This window comes from Condylura cristata, unplaced genomic scaffold (genome assembly GCF_000260355.1).
Source record: "Condylura cristata isolate star-nosed mole 26May11 unplaced genomic scaffold, ConCri1.0 scaffold00005, whole genome shotgun sequence".
NCBI classification, from domain to species: domain Eukaryota; kingdom Metazoa; phylum Chordata; class Mammalia; order Eulipotyphla; family Talpidae; genus Condylura; species Condylura cristata.
The window spans coordinates 63222478-63229989 of record NW_004567106.1 but is presented as its reverse complement, the minus strand read 5'-3'; the positions used below and the strand labels follow the sequence as shown (position 1 = coordinate 63229989).

Below are 7512 nucleotides of genomic sequence, written 5' to 3'. Positions count from 1 at the left end.
GACCATGGGAGTGCCAGACCCTCTGCTCAGAATTGTCCCTCTCAGGTGGGTGGAGGGGCAGGCACTTGACAGCATGTGTCACTGAGATCAAATCTTAAGTGCCACAAATATAGATGCCCACAAATGCAGGGCCCTCCCTGGGGGCACGACAGGTTTAGCAAAGCACTGTGAAATTATCCACAGCCACTGCAGCACAAGTTCGATCCCCAGCCAGGGAGGCGACCTACATGGCATGGCAGACCTCTCCTGACCCGCCCGCTGCTCCTCGTCCATCTGCCTGTTCTGCTCCCCACTCTGTCTCTGGTGAATCCTCTCACCCCCACACCTCTGGCCTGTACCCTAATTCTTACATACATAAATAATAAATAAATCTTAAAAGCAAACTAAAAACAAATACAGACTTTGAAAACACCCACTCCCATCCTTTCCCTGTACAGATCTTTTCTGATCCTAAGCCAGATTTCATACCTGTCTCTTTTCTCCTCCCCCATTCCTACTGTATGTGTTGCGCACGGTGAGCATACTCGCATGCACACACACACACACACGCTTATTTCTGAGGTCCATTCCTCTCATGACCCAATGGTTTTAAATTGAAAAAAGGGAGATAAGAGAGAAAGAGCACCCCACTGGCTGGTTGAGGTGACTCCATCTCTGGGCCTGGCTCCGGTTGCTGTGGTCTGGAGACTGCCTGGTCAATTATAGAAGCACAGAGAGAGGAGAGATGCATTTGCTCTTCTACAAAGCCACAAGTCAGTGAATGTAAATGTGCCCTATTGGAGAAAACCAAATTAAAGGAACTACTGGGAATTCTCTGCATACTTAAGCAAAACAATTTGCCCTCCTTTTAAGGACATGCTCACCCTTCAGAAATACCCTTAAGCAGAGAAACCGAGAAATGTATCATTTCAGGCAGGATGTGCTGCATGAGCCAGGTCCATCCTTCAAAGGAAGAAATGCAAAATCCATCACGCCCTGGACAGCTTCTGCAGTGTTGCAGCTGCGAAGACAGAGAACGGGCTCTCCAGGGTGACGCTGCTTTAAGTTGACGGGTGTCTGCAGCATCAGAGCCTGGGCTTCCTCTCGCCCACAGCACACTCCAGTGTGAAGACAGTTCAAGAGATTGTAGACCAGGGAAGCTTCACCTCCCAGCTGGAGACAGGTACCAGGCAAATGAAGGGGGGGCGGGAGGGGATCTGGAAAGCTCATGCTTCTGGCCCTGAAATTTGTCAGTGGGGTGAATTGCAAAGATTAATCAAAATGCCTCTCCTTGGCTTGAATTGCTATGGGATCTTAACTTCCAATTGTTCTGTCTCCCTCTCCAACCAGGCCGGGGAATAGAATTCAGGGAATGGAAATGTACTCAGCCTAGTTCCCAGCCAAAAGGGGGCTGATGTGAGTATTCTGAGATTGCGTGGGAGTCTCTGCCTGCCCTTCTCTGGGCCTCTGTCTCCACGTCTATGTGTGTCTGTCTGTCTCTGGGTCTGTGCCTCTCCCCTATTATAGTTTTCTTCCCTTGCTTTCTCCATGTTCTCTTTTTCCATGGCTCCCAAAAGCCTGGCTTGGTGGTAGAACCAAGAATGTGCCCCCACAAGGGGATTGCAACTGAGATGGAAAAATGCACAAAAATATGGAAAAATAAATTATTATTTAAAAAAAAATGTGCCCCTCATACCTGGGCTGTGCAACTGAGAGGATGTGGGATCCCAGGCCAGAAACCCTGGAGCAGGGGAGATGGGAGAGCAGGGAAAACTGCTTTATCGGATGCTGTGCCTCGAATGCTTTGCCTAGCAGAGACATCAGTAGAATAAGTGATTGTATGAATCTAGTGCTAGGAAGAGAGGGTGGTCAGGAGTCGGAAGTTGGAGAGACTTCAGGATAAATGATGGGGTGGGTGAGGTCACCCCTAAGAAAGTGCAGAATGAAATGGAAACCGGAGCCAGGACTGAGCTCCCACAGCAAGAGCTCAGGAAGAGGAAACCTACAGAGAGGGAAGCAGGCTGTCCCAGAGCGAGGAAAGGGACCAGATGGCTGGGTGGTCTGTGGAGTGAGTTCGTCACTTCAAATCTCACCAGTCTCCATGTGTTTGTGTGAGTGCGGGTGTTGGACATTGCCATCAAACATAGCAGATGACGCCACTATCCCTGTTTTTCTCCAAGACTCTTCTTGTATGTTTTTTCTTAGTCTGATATTTACTTTTAATTCTGCTAAACTGTAAACATCCATCCACCCACTTACACGTCCATCCACTTATTCACCCACCTTCCATCTTTCCAGTCACCGCTTCCTTCATTAATTTACCCAGCTATCCATCATCCACCTGTCCATCCATTCATCAATCCACACCTCTATATCCATCCATGCTTTCATCCTTTCACCCACCCATCTATCCACCACCCATCTAGCTATCTAGCCTTCTACCTACCCATTTATCCATATACATGTACACGTCACCTGCCTACCTACCCATTATTATCTTCCCATTCACCCACCTATTGTTTAACCATCCATTCTCCTTCAATCCACCTCCATATGTCCATCCATAGATTCTTCCTTCCATCTACCATGTCTGTCCATCCCTCACCTATCCATTCAATCACTTACATATCTCCACCCATGTAGCCATCATCCAGCCATTCATCATTCACATAGTCATCCATCCATCCACCTATCCAACTACTATTTGTCTGTCCACTCCCCTATCTGTCCATCCATCCATCCATTCATCCATCCATGCATCCATCCATCTAGGTCCCAGGACACCCACTAAGCTGCAGGACACATAAGGTGTACAAGGAGTCCTCACTCCTCTTTCTCACCCCTGTTCCTACTCTATTCATTTTGGTTTTCTGGCTCGGAAGGAATTGTGCAAGATTTGTTTCACATACATAATGATATCCATTCTGGTACTTGGTCTTGGCAAAGCACCTTGGATTCCGGTTTAATTATATTGAGTTAGTGGTGCAATAATAGCAATAACACCATGATTAAAACAATCTTTCTTTTAATGAAGAGAAGGAATATTTCTAGCTTCCAAATTGCCCAAACTGTTTGCACACAGTCAAGGCTGCCTCTAGCCCGTTTCAGCCTTCTCCCCTCGGTTCAGTCTATCAACATTTGCATTTTCTTTCAGCCTGTCAGTATGAAAAAGCTCTTAGGTAGTGGTGCCTGAAAGGTCAACATAGCACCTTCACAAAGACTGATGAGACCAATTCTATTGTGCCACACTTGCTAGTGTGCCTCCTTCCCTCCTGGCAGCAGACAGCAGGCTGGCTTGGCTGGCATCCCTGCCCACGCCTGGCATCCTCCTCCCTGCTGCTGCCACTGGAACCACAAATTCTTGCTTTCTCAGTAGGTCCCTTCTTCTGCCACCACCTGGACATGTCTATTTATAGATCATTTACCCATCAGTTTTGGAGCCATGGTAGACTTCAGCTGAGCGTAGAATCACAAAGTAGCTTAAGGACCCTCTGCTCCATAGATTACAAACCAAGACACAACTGGTCCTTCCTGAGTCTTCTAATGAGTCGGATTAACCCATTACCAGCTTCTGGACCTTGTCTTTCCTCTAAACTCTGAGCCAACTTTATGAGCATATTGTTTTTCACCCACTGTGGAAGGAGGTGGTAGCATAAGCCCTTCAGAAGCAGACTCCATCTGTGTGTGTGTGTGTGTGTGTGTGTGTGTTTGCTGCGACAGGTGATGAATTAGGGGATTAAACTTGCAGCAAGGGAGAGCTGTTAACTCTGTTGGCTCTAACAAAAAGAGGTTTCTGAGTGTCCTTCCCTGGGGAGAGGGGAAGCTGCCTCAAATGATTTAAGGAGACAGAAGATGATGTTTTCAAAATTCCTTCCGTGTCTACAGTTTCTAACTACGCATCTCTCCAGCATTCTGCTCTCTGATTTCAGCAGCCTGGGTAAACTTATACTGGGACAGACCTGTCTTTCCTCCCCACCTGTGTTTTCCATTGCCCCGAATTTATTGATGGGGTGAGGAGGGCTTCTTGTAAATCCATCTAAAAGAAATCGGAGGCATAGTTTGGGGTATGTGTGTCTGATCTAGGAAACCGATGTCTTTTTATTTCTGCCTTGATAACAAATATGCATCTATTCCTATACTCAATCATGTTTTTTTTTTAGGCTTGCTGATTTTCTTTGTCTTCACCTTCCAAGTGCTGAGTGAATGGGCACTTCTCTGAAGCACTGAAAGTGTCCTGAGAAATAGTTAAACTGTGGAGTTCTTCACTTGAGAAGGTAACTGTGGACCCAGAAACATATATCTGGGGAGTCTGCTGAATCTGAATTTAAAAGCCAGAGGATTGACTCTCGCCTTCTGGCATAGCAGAAAAGGTCGTGGGCTCATGACCAGGCTCCTAAAATACTACCAAGACCCACTGTGGACTCCCCAGGGCTCTGGAGATGCCTGGGACTCAGTAACAGAGGAGCGAGGCATCAGAAGGCACCAGCTGCTCTCCTACCACCCTTTCAACCAACCCCAGAGGCAATAAATGCAAGTTAGTTGCCAGGGTTAGGGTGAAGTATTCCACCAGTTTAACCAACGTCCTGGGGGCACAGAACCTGTAATAATCACTCCAGGTCCCCGAATTATTCTGGGCTGTTTTGCTTGAGGCATGTCTGAGCCAGGGGCACATTCCAAAGGAATACAAATTCTCCCACAGAGAGCTCTGAAAAGTAATAGATGCATTTCTGACATGAAGCTGAGAGAAACATTTTATGATGGAGAGAGCAGGGCTCCCTGCCGGTCTGTTTACACCCCTCCTTCCCCAACCCCAGGCTTCATCCAACCACCCCACTGGTCTTCATGAGTACCCTCCCCCACCAGCCCCCAAGCTTTCACACTGGCTTTCCACACCATCTCCAGCATCCCACCCCAGGACCCATGTTGATTTTCAGCTAGACCAGGCATCTATCAGCATTTCTAAGGACTGTGCAGGCCCTTAGCTTGAGGGGAGTGATTTTTCTCACTCGTGTTAAACAAAATTAGATTTTTTAAAAAAGATTTATTTATTTGTACATACAGAACTGGGGTACAGGCCAGAGGCTCAGGGGTGGTGAGAGGCTTCACCAGAGACAGAGTGGGGAGCAGAACAGGCAGGTTGATGAAATGCACTGCTGAGGGGAGCAGCGGGCGGGTCAGGAGAGGTCTGCCACGCCATGTGGTCTCCTCCAGGGCAGGTGGGGATCGAACTCATGCGGAAGTGGCTTTAGCTTCTCAGTGCTGTGCTTTAATCCGCTGCGTCACCAGGGAGGGCCCAAAATTAGATTTTAAGGAGAAAATGTAGACAAGAATCTGAAAGGACGGGGGAGACAGTGGAAGGTGAGATTTCCCTTTCTTTGTGAGACAGAATGAGCATTCGCCCTTCCCAACCAGGAAGGGAACCTCTCCTTTGTGTAGTCTCTGTGGGAGGACTGAGGGAATGATGCCTCACTCACCGCAGTGAGACTGAGTGGGGAGCAGACTGGGGCCCCCATCCCCAGCACCATGAGAGCAGGGCTTTCTGCAGAGGTGCAGAGGGCATATGGAGACCCCCAGTCTCTCTTGGGAACCAGGACAGCGCTACCTGCCTGATTGGGCAAATTTCACAACAGACTCCGGGGTGGGATTTTGCTCATCTTGGCAGTTAACCACTTTGGCCTGACTGTCCCGTGTCACACTGCATCCCGAAGGATCTGGATTCTAAACCAGATTGGCTGCCGTTAGTGGCTGTCTGAAGCCCCTGTGGGGGTCCCAAGCTTCACTGGCACTGAGTCTTACCTGGAGGCTGAGTCACCAAGAGCTCTCTCTGGCAGTGAACAAGGAATTCCCCACTAATCTTGCTGTGCATTTAAGCCAATGCCTTCGAGAGGGGCTGGAGGGATGCTGGACATTAGTTAATGAGGTGACTTCCATGTGCCAGTAGCTTTAGATGTGAAATTTTACTGAATTCTCAAGGCTGTGATCGGTAGGTGCTGGTATTCCTTTCAGACAGGTAAAGAAACCAGAGCTAAAGGTTTTGAACTACTTACCTTAGGTCACAGTATCTAATTGGGAACCTTTCCATGAAAGGTCTTGTATGTTTTGTCTTGATGTGACCGATGGCAGAGTTGAGTTGGAAGCCAGAAACTTCTGATTCTACAAGTACTTTCCCATAACTCCACACACCTCCCCCCACTACATTTTTTTTTTTTTGGTGTGTTATATTAACATTAAGTTCACTCTTATAGACCAACCTGATATTTTCTTAAAGGAAGGCTTGATTGAGCGGGCTTCAAAAAGTTCACAGGAAAAAAAAAATCACATGTACTGAATTAAAAAAATGTTGTCAACCCCCCTATCCCCAACATCAGTCAAGACACAGCCCACGACCTTGTCACTCCTGAGCAGGTTCAGACAGGACAAGGGACTTCACATGTGACAAAGGACGTCTCTGCGAATGGAAGAGGAAACTCTGCGAGAACCCTGACCCAGGTCTCTCTGGCACACACTGAGAGCAGCTTTGCACCATATTCCCCAGGAGACCACCTTGCTGCCCAGCTCACACCGAATAAGAATGCCAGTTGTCATTGCAGGAACCAAAGTAAATCTTTCTGTCATTTTTCCCACAGAAGGCAGGCTCAACTAGTCAATGAAACAACTTCCTCTAAAGCTCATGGCCCAGATGGGCTCCCTTGGCTCGCCCGGGAAGTGAGTTGTCCTCACTGCCAGGAGATGGTGCAAAGAGAAAACAGGAATCTTTAATTAAAAAGGAAGAGGAGACAGCAATTGTCCCCACTCTCAGGGGGAAGGGCCTGCGCCCGCCCGGGGTGGGCATTATTCTTGCCTTTCACAGAGGGTCGCTTCACTCACATTTTTGTTCGGTTGCTAACTTCACCTTCCCGAGTAACACCTGGATCTACAAGGTGATGGTGAGGGGGGGTCAAAGAGAAGGAGTAGTTGCAAATGGAGAGAAGATAAAGTCTTCGAGAATCTGCGTTCTTTGACTGCTTCTTCTGCCCCCTTGCTTATAAGTGTAACAAGGGGGTTCCCAGGAAAAAAGGAGTTTCCAGGTTCCCTGCCCCACCCCACAAAAGGGTGGAGCTGAGTGGGAAGGAGAAGAATCTGGACAGAGGACTGGAGAAGAAGAAAGCAGGATGGAGCCAGAAGGAGACCTGAAGAGGCACAGGGAGCAGAGACATGTGAAGAAGCAGCTCTTATTTCTTGGCCCTGGACTGTTTGAAACAGATGTGGGTGAGAGACCCGTGGGGAGGTGACTATGGCAGCATTTATCTTGATTTTTATTTTGCTCTTTTCTTCCCAGACTTGTCTGGCCATTTCTGACCTTTTCTATGGGTTCCCGCCAGAAGGTACTTTGGGTGTGTGGCAGACTTTTGGGTCTTGCTTTGGGCCAATCCCTTTTGGGAGGATGGGTAACTTTGGGTGTTTGATTTAGAAGCTATATTCTTTGTCTTTTCTATATCACACACTCTTTGTATTAAAGTTCCTTTCCATTAAAGGTTTTGTATGTTTTGTCTT

General features: G+C 47.8%; 1 long non-coding RNA gene across 1 annotated transcript; it reads left to right on the top strand.

The window, feature by feature from the left end:
- The first annotated feature begins 895 nt into the window (after nt 1–895).
- On the top strand, nt 896–7110 carry LOC105853248. Its single transcript, XR_001145112.1, has 4 exons — nt 896–1162; nt 1330–1395; nt 4140–4253; nt 6348–7110. It is a non-coding gene; the product is annotated as an uncharacterized LOC105853248 (long non-coding RNA).
- The last annotated feature ends 402 nt before the right edge of the window (nt 7111–7512 follow it).